Raw genomic sequence first — 12,643 nt, 5'->3', positions numbered from 1 at the left:
GTTTGGCAGAACAACTGAAAGCAACATCATTAACAGCACTGCAGAATAGAATTGCATTAGATATGCTGTTGGCAGAGAAGGGGGGTGTATGTGAATTTTTTGGGGAACAATGTTGTACCTACATTCCAGATAACACGTCCCCTGATGGAAAAGTGACAGTGGTTCTTCAGCAGTTAAAAGACCTATCCGAAGAGCTGAAACGAAACTCAGGTGTTTCAAACCCAATAACAGACTGGTTACAGAACTGGTTTGGAAGCTGGACTTCATTTTTTCAGAGTTTTGGTATCGCATTCCTAACTGTTCTTATGGTTCTGTTTCTACTAGCCTGCTGTATTTTTCCAATGCTGAGAACATTTTTTGCAAGGTTGATAGATAAGCATATGAGTATTACTATGTATGCAGCCTTAGCACAGCATGATGAAGAAGCATACGGTGATTTGGGAGGAGATTATGATGGTATGCTGGAGGGAGATGGCCAGGCCAACGTGTGAGGCAGTAATTCCAGCTCACGGCCAGAGCCTGATTTTTGTTTTTGATCATTTCACTTCTATGCCCTGACTTGCTGTAGTGCATACCCATTTGCAGCAAAGGGGAGTAGAAGGCTGTGTTTGCTTGAATCTCTAACCCCTGTAGTGGAGACACATTTGCAGATACCTGAGGTTTAAGTAAACATAAGCACAGAAATGTGAATGTAAATATTCCTTTTATACACATATGTAATCAAGCCACAACCCACAGTATTAATTATAAACAGGAGGGAAATGTGGAAAGAATTTTATAATTAAATCTGTTAATCTTTATGTATACCCTGTATATCATGTATATCCTGTGTAACCTATGTGACTATACAGACCACATGCACAAGATTAGATTATTGTGTTAGAATGACACTTTAAGTTAACCGAGGAGTTATCACGATATCACTGAATATATATTCTGCATATGTTTTGAACCATTTACTGTGTACAGTTTTTTTCCATATTCCTTCACAGTAAGCCAGAACAACCTTCAACCCCCCCTCAGTGTCATTCTGTACCAAGCACAGAGCCAGCAGGTTGAGAGGACCAGTTTAAACCAGTTCTCTGAAAGTATGGGTGATTCTGAAGGACATGAGACAAGGAACTGATGTCAGAAGATTTCTCTTTCCTGTTGACTTTCATTTATTCATGAGGGACACAGAGGAAGAACAACCCCACCTAAAAGGAGGAACTGGACATGATGATTGGACTTTTAACAGATAGAACTGCCCAAAGGGAGGAATATTTTATTATATTCATTAGGTTTAAAAGCCTCTGCGCACAGGAAGAACTTGCTTTTCTTTGCTTAGCAGGATTTGTGTAGCTACAATCCATATATATATGCTGGCTGAGAAACGCCCTTGTACAAGAAATAAAGGTTTCTATGGTTTTGGCAAATGAATGAAGAGTGTCTCATAAGTGAGTTTATTTACTTTTAACATCCCCCGAAGCAGTACTGGAATTTCTACAATGTTTGGCCACTCGACGCACCTTCAACAGAAGATCGGCCACGCCTGGGTATGTCCTCAGGAACCGCTGAACTACTAGGTTCATCACGTGCGCCAGGCAAGGGATGTGTGTCAGCTTAGCCAACCTAAAAGCGCGAATGAGATTACTCCCATTATCACACACAACCATGCCCGGTTTCAGGTCCAGCGGTGCCAGCCGCAAATCCGTCTGTTCCTTTATTCCCTTCCAAATTTCCTCCCCTGTGTGTTGCTTATCCCCAAGGCAGATCAGCTTCAGCAACGCTTGCTGACGCATGCCAACAGCTGTGCTGCACTGCTTCCACGATCCTACTGCTGCTGGGTTAGCGTTTCCGGATGAGGTACAGCTTTGAGATGCGTTGGAGTAGAAGGAGTCAGAGAGGTAGGTGCTGCTGTTGTTATCCCGTGGGAGGGACGGCGGTGCAGCTGTTTGCGGCGTGGGCAACACCCGCGCCGTAGCAGGTGAGGAATCGCTGCCAGGCTCCACAAGGTTCACCCAGTGCGCGGTAAGGGAGATGTATCGACCCTGTCCGAACGCACTCGTCCAAGTGTCAGTGGTGAGGTGAACCTTGCAGGCAACAGCATTCTTCAAGCTTCGGGTTATTTTGCTGACCACGTGCTCAATGCAACTCAGGCACTGCAGAGCGCGCAAAGTGGTAGCGGCTGGGAACCACGTAACGTGGGATGGCCACTGACATCATGCCCTTGAAGCTGTTTGTCTCCACCACTCGATATGGCAGCATTTCGCAGGCCAGAAGCTTGGCTATGCTGGCTGTTACTGCCACGGCCCGGGGGTCATTTGCTGGCAATTTCCTCTTGCGCTCAAACATCTCCGACACAGACAACTGAACCGTAGCGCTGCACACGGAAGGGCTGTTGGTTGTTGTGTTTGATGAACACTGGGAGACCTCAAGAGCACTACTCCGGAAAGTGACAGTGTCAGCGTCGTCTGATGTTTGTGAATGTTGTGAACCACGCAATGGCTGGGCTACTGCTGCTGCTGAGGCGGGTCTGGTGGTGAGTCTGGTGAACCCAAGGGAGGCAGTGTTGCTGGTACCCTGTCCTGCCGCGTTTGCCCACAGAGTGGGATGTTTGGATAGCATGTGGCGGCTCATGCTGGTGGTGGAGAGGTTGTTAATACTTTTCCCCCTGCTCAGGCGGGTCTTGCACACCTTGCAAATCGCCATGGTAACATCCTCAGTGCAGTCTTCAAAGAAAGCCCAGACTTTGGAGCACCTGCCTCCTTGCTGGCGATTTCTGTTTGCTCCTCTTTTGCCTCTCACTTGAACTTCCACGCTTGTGGTGCCTGAAATTGCGCGCCGCCTACCTTGTGGCACAAGGCGAACTCGTGCAGCAGTGGGTTCTTCAACAGACTCATCTGTGCTGCTGCTACGACGGCGATGTTCTCGTTCACAAACAAAATGCGTGGTTCGGGTATTTATTTACCCGAACCACGTGACCGTTCGGCCAATCAGAGCGCGTTCGGGCCCGAACCACGTGACCCGTTCGGCCAATCACAGCGCTAGCCGAACGTTCGGGGAACGTTCGGCCATGCGCTCTTAGTTCGGCCATGTGGCCGAACGGTTTGGCCGAGCACCGTCAGGTGATGTTCTGCAGAACCCGAACAGTGGCGAACACTGTTCGCCCAACACTAGTAGGAGAGCCATACTCTACACAGTCTAATCTATGGAGCTGAACTCCCCATTAGAAAAAAAATATATATGCAAGATGCTGCACACACAGATGCTGTACAGACACAAAAAAATCAGTATCTGCAAAAGATCTGTTCCTGCCAAAGATCTGTTCCTGCAAAATGCATTCATAGTCTATGAGATCTGCAGATCATCATACACACCTTGTTTAACTGACATTCATCTGCAGATCAGACAATCATCTGCAGATCTGAAAATCCATCCTGGTGGATCTGATCTGTAGATGAATGTCTGTTAAACAAGGTGTGTATGATGATCTGCAGATGTCATAGACTATGAATGCATTTTGCAGGAACAGATCTTTGGCAGGAACAGATCTTTTGCAGATACTGATCTGTTGCATGTGTACAGCATCTTTGTGTGCAGCATCTTGCAAAGATTTCTGTCTGATGGGGAGTTCAGCTCCATAGAATAGACTGTGTAGAGTATGGCTCTCATACTACATGGAAGGGGGTAACATTGGTCTGTGATCTTTCATTTTCAAAAGACTAAACACACATCAGACCATAATCTTTGGAAAATGAAAGATCACAGACCAATGTTACCCCCTTCCATGTAGTATGAGAGCCACACCTACACAGTCTATTCTATGGAGCTGAACTCCCCATCAGACAGAAATCTTTCCAAGATGCTGCACACAAAGATGCTGGAGTACATTCAAAAGATCTGTTCCTGCAAAAGATCTGTTCCTGCCATTGATCCGTTCCTGCAAAATGCATTCATAGTCTATGAGATCTGCAGATCATCATACACACCTTGTTTAACAGACATTCATCTGCAGATCAGATCCACCAGGATGGATTTTCAGATCTGCAGATGATTGTCTGATCTGCAGATGAATGTCAGTTAAATCATGTGTGTATGAGGATCTGCAGATCTCATAGACTATCATTGCAATTTGCAGGAATGGATTTTTGGCAGGAGCAGATCTTTTGCAGATACTGATCTTTTGTGTCTGTACAGCATCTGTGTGTGCAGCATCTTGCAAAGATTTTTTTCTGGCACTATGGTTTATTCGTGCAGCAGGTGGCAAATAAGTGATGTGACATACATCCAAAATGCAGCATGTGTGGCTGGATAAGCATAAAAAAAAAATCACAAAATGTAACGCTGTACCTGGGCGTGGAGGAGGTAGCAGGTGTGGGTGCCAAGAAGGTGCACGGTCCTTACGACCGTTTCGCTAGGCGGCTGCCAAGCTTCATCTGAGGTGTGCATTTTGAATGTATGTCACATCACTTATTTGCCACCTGCTGCACGAATAAACCATAGTGCCAGACTTTCCTTGTCTCCCAGTTTGCTTGCATCTACTTTGCTACGTCTTGAGTACATGGTTTACTGGGTGTTTTTATGCCAGTTAATTACAGCTTTTCCCGAGTGCCTGCCAGCTCTCCCACAAGTAAAGATTTTTTTCTGATGTGGAGTTCAGCTCCATAGAAAAAACTGTGAAGGTATATAGCTCTCATACTACATGGAAGGGGGTAAGATTGGTCTGTGATCTTTCATTTTCCAAAGACTATAGTCTGATGTGTGTATGAGCCTTTAGCCTGCGGCCTGGCTGGCTCTGTCTAACCCTCTCCGCACAGCAACTACTAGTACACTACACTACAATCTATCACTCAAACTAACAATCTACTGTCACTCTCTCAGTCACAAATACACCTAGCTACTACTACTACTAATATAGCTCACACTCTATCTAACTCTCTCTCCCAAAGTCTTTAAAAAGACTTTTGGTTTATATTCAGTCTTTAAAAAGACTTTTGTTTTATATATTTGTTTAACAACTAATATATATGGGTCTGTCTCTCCTCTCTTTCCAACACAAAACTGAAACCCACAAGCTTCGTGACTGCACAGCTCTCTTATATACAAAATGGGTGGGATAGCTGCTGATAGGTAGCTAGGGAGCTGGTTGCTAACATAGGATTGGTTGGTTTTTCTTAAGACTCTAATTGATGCAGAAATTCCGATTTCCATGCAGAAATCCTGTTGTTTTCACTTAGAAGCTTCTGTCTAGGGTCTTCCTTCTGATTGGCTGAAAAAATCCGCATTCCGACGGAATTCCACATAGCAATTCCGGAATTTCCGCTTAGCGTTATAGCAATTCCGTTCCGATGCGACGGAACGGAATTGCCAATTTCCGACAGGAATCGCAGAAAACGGAATTCTGCGGAATGCAGTGAGCACCCGTAGAACCCAGCATGGCCTGCAACTTCCTTTGTGCGTACCAAATTTTGTGTGTACCAAATAAGAGTCAGGTAAACTGGGGAATGATTATTGATCAACAAGAAAAGTATTAGTGATTTTAACTTTTGGATTGCCTGGTTAGCATCCTTATTACTTGTTTACCAGATGAAAATAAAGAATTGATTTTTGACTTTATGCCCAACAGTTACACTTTAACAGGGCTGTGGAGTTGGTACAAAAATAATCCGAATCTGTCTTTATTACTCAGTTTATGAAACCTCCAACTCCAGGAACCCAAAAATTACTCTGACTCCACAGCTCTGGTACACACCATTCAAGTTTTATTTAGGATCAGTTGGTCAAATCAATATTCCCATCTGACATCGATTGGCTATAAAAGAAAGCCAGCATACACACGTATGCAAATTATTATTTTTTTATATTTCTGATTGGATATCGATCAAAAGGACATAGACACGGTACGATAGCCAGTATTTTGATCAATACAGCCAGTGAAATGGGATTCCTGAACCTACCTAACCAGCTCAAAATTGCATGATCATGTATTTTGTACCTCGTTTGCCTTGCATAACTTTGTGCTGTGTTGTATAACCCTGTTAGGTCTGTCATCCTTTGTATCATTGTATGTATTTATTGTGTAGCGCTGCGCAATATATTGTCGCTCTATAAATACAATAAATAATAAGAACACTACCACAGGTTAATGTAATTGTAAGTACTATAGAGGAGGAACATGAATTGTGGGCTAAACAAGGAGGCTGTTGCAGATAATGTTTTCAACCACATCTACTTTTAACTATTTCAGCCCGCGGGGATTTTTCACCTTATGCATCAGAGCAATTTTCACCTCCCATTCATTCGCTAATATCTTTATCACTACTTATCACAATTTATTGATCTATATCTTGTTTTTTCCGCCACTAATTAGGCTTTCTTTGGGTGGTACATGTTGCTAAGAATTATTTTTTTATAAATGCATTTAACAGGATTAATAAGAAAAAAATGGAAAAAATTCATTATTTCTCAGTTTTCGGTCATTATAGCTTTAAAATAATCCACGCTACCATAATTAAAACCTATGTATTTTATTTGCCCGTTTGTCTCGGTTATGACACCATTTAAATGTTGTCCCTATCACAATGTATGGCGCCAATATTTTATTTGGAAATAAAGGTGCATTTTTTCCGTTTTGTGTCCATCACTATTTACAAGCTTATAATTTAAAAAATGTTCGTAGTATACCCCATTCAAATGCATATTTAAAAAGTTCAGACCCTTAGGTAACTATTTATGTCTTTTTTTTTTATTGTAATTTTTTTTTCCATTAAAGGGAACCAGAGAGGAACGGTGATAAAAAAAAGAAAAAGCTTTTATACATACCTGGGGCTTCTTCCAGCCCCATAAGCCTGGATCGCTCCCACGCCGACCATCCTCCGCTTCCTGTATCGGCGGTACCGGGTCCCGTCACTTCCGGCAGACGCAGCCAATTGTCCACATCACAGGGGCTCCCTCTATACCCGTACGCATGAGGCTGCGCAGTAAGCAGCCTCATGCATACGTATACGGAGGGAGCCCCGTGTGATGTGGACAATTGGCCGCGTCTGCCGGCCGACTCGCGGCAATGACGGGACCCGGTGCCAGCGGATCCAGGCAGCAGAGGACGACGGCGTGGGAGCGATCCGTGCATATGGGGCTGGAGGAAGCCCCAGGTATGTGTACCAGCTTTCCCCCAACGTCTCTGGTTCCCTTTAAAAAATTTATTTGGGTAAAATTTTGGTGTGGGAAATAAACAGTTTTTTTTTTAACAATACATTTTTATAGAATTTTTAAATGAAAGAACATATAACAATTGTCAGTTAAGTCATCTTATATTATAAAATACAGAAAATAAAAATAATAATAATGGTGATGTACCGAGGGAAAACAGAATTAAATGCATGGTATATATTGGGTGGATGTGGATGATGTTCCATAAAGTAGATAAAATGTGAGATCTAGAAATCCATTGAGGTTATTTTAAAGTCATGTTAGGGCACTTAACATAGGTTGAAAGTAGAGATCTGATTGATCAGAAAGATCCCCTCCCCAAAGTCCAAGTGAATTGTTATGGGGAAGAGTTTGCCCATTCCCTCTCATTGTTATTGAGTCTGATGGAGCGCTCCATTTGGAGATTGAAGTCCACTTGGCATCTTAGCTGAGAAATATAGGGAATTTCTTCTGAGTTCCAATTCATAGTGATGAGGTTTCTGGCTACACTTAGTATTTGTGAAACTAATAATTTATATTTCAGAGGAAAGGACCTTATACCAATATGTAAAAGTGCTAGTTGAGGTGTAATCACAATTGGGGATGGCACAATAGTACAAAGCTCCTTGGTGATTGCTGTTCAGAAAGGTTGGATTTTGGGACATTCCCATAGTAGGTGGAATAAAGAGCCAATATTATGGCAATTCCTCCAACATAATGGGGAAATATTGGAAGGGAAATTGGTCATTCGCCTGGGGGTAAGATACCATTTTAGTAAAATTTTGTGGAAAGATACCCTGTGGTATTAACAGTTAATTTTTAATGTTATTATGTGTAAATTGTAATGTAAAAAATATGTAGATGTAGTTTTACTATTTGGCCACAAGATGGCCACCTTGAGTTTTTTTTCTCTCTCCTTGTGCTTCTCGCTAAGCGGAAGCACAAGGGGGATGCAGAAAATTTTATGTGCAGAAAGACTGAAGCCTCTAGTAAGAGCGCCTGGGTTTTTCTGCTGGAGACATGGATCGGTGATCGGGAACCATGTTCCCGTTCACTGATCCCAGGGCTACCGGGGGACAGCACGGGGGCGCGCTGAAGCATGGCACCGCAGCAGAGCAGCCGCCCGGACGTGAGCTTCACGTCCGGGCGGCAGATATGGTTAGAGACACTCTGAAGCAAGTCTAAATTCACTTTTTTAACATGCAGTCATGTTAAGAACTATAACCCCTGCTAAACCGCCGCTATCCTGCGGCAAAATGAGGGGTTTATACCCCCCAAATCCCCTCTCCTAACTCTGGGGAGCGCTTCCTGATGAGGCAGAGCTTATGGCTGTAGCTCTGCCTCTCAGCGCAGCAATCCTGGCTGATTGGTGCCTCTCCCCGCCCCTCTCAATCTTCCTTCACAGTGATGGGCGGGGGAGAGGTGGAGATCTGCGCGGCGATTAACGCACATGGAGGCAGAGCTGCAGCTCAAAGCTCTGCCTCCATAAGTAGCAAAATCCACGACCAAGAAAGGCGTGGATTTTGCAGGGGAGATTTGCCCTCGTTTTGCCGCGGGATAGTGATGGTTTAGCAGGGGTTATAGTTCTTAACATCACTGCGTGTTAAAAAAGTGAATTTAGACTCGCTTCAGAGTCTCTTTAAAGACTGTGCTACCTGCAAATTAAGTCACCCCTCCCTCTGATAATACAGGGGTTCCCTGAGATCCAAAAATGATTTGAAGGCTTCCTCCAGTGTGAACAGGTTAACAAATACTGATCCAGAGGGTCCCTTTCTCTTAGGTAAGTATCTCCTTTTTTTTATACTCTGCCTCTGGGTTCTGTTTAATTTTTTTGAATATTTTAGTTTGCATTTCTGGGTTTTTGCCCCGTGCATTCCTGACAATTTTAACACTTCAGCTGTGTTACCATTGAAACACCAATAACTTTTTCATTACTTATAACATCCAAGTGGGCATGTGGCCGACCATTATCCCCACTCTGTGCGTTTGTTGAGATTGAATGCGACTGCTAGGAGTTCGAAGGGCATAGAGCTGGACAGGTGCATCGCTAGGCAACGGCAGGGCAATGCATCTGTAGAGCATTGGGTCCCTAAACTGTCGCCCTAGCGATCGAATCCAACTTCTACAGACCGCAGGTATTAAAGGTATATAAACAGGTGTAGGTATTACAAGGCTTTTTACACTAGGCAGGGGTTAAAACTTAAAGAGAAACTGTAGCGAAAATGACATAACAAATAAAGTTGCTTATTTTTTTTTTTTTTTTACAACATTTGGTTCTGCCATGTGATCTGTGCGGAGTGTTCATTACTGAAAGTTCCATGCACAGAGGGAGATATGTATTGCTTGCTTGGCAGTTGGAAAAAGCCATTATTTCCCACAACGCAAAGAGGGTCACAGACCGGAAGATGTCCGGACTATGGTCATGACATCACACTGTGGGAGGGGTTTCACCACAATATCAGCCGTACAGACCCTCCATCTCCACCCCCCTCCCCCAATAGATTACAATCACACAATTAAAGGAAACCTGCAGGTGCAGAACTCTCCTGGTGACAGAAGCCCGATGAGGGTAGCATGCAGCCGGACTGCGCATTCTCCGATTGGCCAGAACTGAAGGATTTTATGGGCTGAATAGCGGAGGATCCAGGTGGCGCAGGAGGATGGCGGGGAGGGAGCGAGCAGCTTGGAGGGGGCTGGAGGAAGCCCCAGGTATGTATAATTTTTTTATATCCCCCGTCTCAGGTACACTTTAAGACCACCAAACCACATACAGAGCTGATCAGTACTGCTGCGGCTAGCACAGCACCTGAAGGTGAGCTCAGGAGGGGTCCTCTAGTCCAGGGGCCACCAGTGCAGTCACAGCCTCTGCATCTCCTGTACTTTATTATTTAACAGGAAGACAGGAGCCTGGAAGGTCACTTCAAGTGTTTACTGACAATTTCAGGTATAAATATAACAGCTGCTGGATCACTAACAGAAAACTTAAACTTAGCAGATAACAGAGAATAAAAGAGTTGCCCGAGGTCATTAAACTTGATGCAGAATGATTTACCTGGAGGAATTACATGCCAGGTGTCACATGGCTCTCCAGACTGTGCCACCCCACTGGCTGCTGCAGAAGGCATGGCACAGGGACTCTCCACGCATCGGATTGATTCTTGACACCTCAATTAATAGAATTAGTCGAATAATCAATATAGTCTCAGCTCAGGGACGGTTATCATCAGGTGCCATTAGCCGGTTTGGTACACACATCCAATTTTGATTGGTCAGAGACTGGCCAGTTTTCACACCTCTCCAGGTAGCACGAGGGTTAGGAGATTTTGAGTACTATGAGCAGATTGTGCAGGTAAGCTTTCATACGGAAGTGGTAAATTTGACCAAACAAAATTGGATGTGTGTACCGGGCTTAAAGTGCACTTGAAGGGGAAAAAAGTGCCTAATTTTGGTACTTGCCTTGCGAGAGGGAAGCTCCTCCCATCACTCTCTTCCTCGCCGTTCCAGTGCTGGGACACCAGAGAAGCTCAGCCGCACTGCAGAGGTGGCTCGCACAATGGCACGGGGCAAAATGGGTCCCGTTTTTTCCCGCCGAGCCCGAGCAGCAGCTCCTTGCTACTGCACAGGCCCAGTGCAGCGGCACTCGTACGGGAGGGCGAAAAGCGGGACAGAGAGAAGCCTCTGGAGGATCCCTCTGCTGAGGTAAGTATCTCAATTTTTGACCTAAGAATCCCACAGGTTTGCTTTAAAGGACAACTGAAGCGAGACGGCATTGGAGGCTGCCATATTTATTTCCTTTTAAGCAATACTAGTTGCCTGGCTGTCCTGCTGATCCTCTGTCTCTAATACATTTCGCCACAGACCCTGAACAAGCATGCTTGTTTCTGGTGTGATTCAGACACTACTGCAGCCAACAGACCAGCAGGGCTGCCAGGCAGCTGGTATTGCTTAAAAGCAAATGATTGTGGCAGCCTCCATATCCACTCTCACTTCAGTTGTCCTTTAGGGCCCTTTTCCACTTGCAATCGCTAGCGTTCACGCTGAACGCTAGCGATTGCTGAATCGCAATTACCGGCGATTCCCCGACGTTCGCCGCCGAGATTTTGCTATGCTATGCACTGCATAGCAAAATCGCGGCAATTATCGCTCCGCCGCGCGTTCGCGTTCCCGACAAAAGCGAATCGCGGTAGTGGAAATGACCTACCGCGATTCCTATGTTAAAAAGCAAACCGTAGCGATTGTAAAATCACTAGCGGTTTGCGGTTTTGCGATTCAGCCAGCGCAAACGCGCTGGTGGAAAAGGGCCCTTAAGTACATTTTCAGCTGAAGGCTAAATAAATCACAAATTGTTCAGCACTCCATCAAATAAAACTTTATTGAATTTCTCTTGTATACGAGGAGGTAAGGCTCCCTCCAGAGAGCTTTTAAAACAATTGTATCCGGCTATTGATTTTGCCCAGCAGTGAGTGTATAGAGCTGTAAATGACCTCCATTTGTTGGCTGTTAGCAGCTTTTATAACTGTTTATGACATGAGATAAGAAGCAGCTCATAGACAGTCTGTGACAGGTACCATTCTGTGACTCACAGTAGATGTATGGCTTTTGCAGTGAGGCTGTGTCCCACTTGAGGGAAGTACTGACTTTTGTCCATTCTTCACTCATTGCAAAGCTGACAGTGAGCGGCTCCTATTTAATACATACTGTACGAGCCACACTTGTCACTATGCAACAGATCCGTTGCGGTAAGTGGGCAGCCAGAGGACTGGAGCTGTCAATAAGTGTGTACAATCTGTTTGCATGTTCTCCCTGTGTCTGTGCGGGTTTCCTCCGGGCACTCTGGTTTCCTCCCACACCCCAAAAACATACATATAAGTTAATTGGCTTCCCCTAAATTGGCCCCTAGACTACAGTACATACACTACACAATACATACATAGATATAGGACCAGGGCTGGATTTTCCATAAGGCATAGTAGACATGTGCCTACAGGCGCCTAAGATGGAAAGGCGGTTCACTTCCTTCCCCGAACACCTCCCTTCCTCCTTCCCTATGCAGAGTCCTGATGAGAGTGTAAATGAGAGGCAGCTGACAAGCTCTCCCTTCAGTCAGAGGCTCCTCTAGCTACTTATTACTGAGGTTCCTCTAGCTGCCTAATACTTGGGGACACCTCTAGCTACTTAATATTCAGGGTACTTCTGGCTACCTAATACTAAGGGGCACCTGTAGCTACCTATGATGGGCAGGGGAAGTAAGGCAGATGGGACTGGGGCAGCCAGCACACTTGCGGTGCAGTTTGGTGGGGGTACGTTGTTTCATGGAGGGCGGAGCCTAAGGTGCCAGGAGATCTGTGCCTATAGGCTCTTGTGAGGTAAATCCGGGCCTGCATAGCACTATGGTAGGGATTAGATTGTGAGCTTCTCTGAGGGACAGTTAGTGACATGACTATGTACTCTGTACAGCACTGCGGAAGATGTC

Source organism: Hyperolius riggenbachi, chromosome 3, assembly GCF_040937935.1.
Source record: "Hyperolius riggenbachi isolate aHypRig1 chromosome 3, aHypRig1.pri, whole genome shotgun sequence".
Classification (NCBI taxonomy): Eukaryota; Metazoa; Chordata; class Amphibia; order Anura; family Hyperoliidae; genus Hyperolius; species Hyperolius riggenbachi.
Note: the sequence above shows the minus strand (reverse complement) of the source record.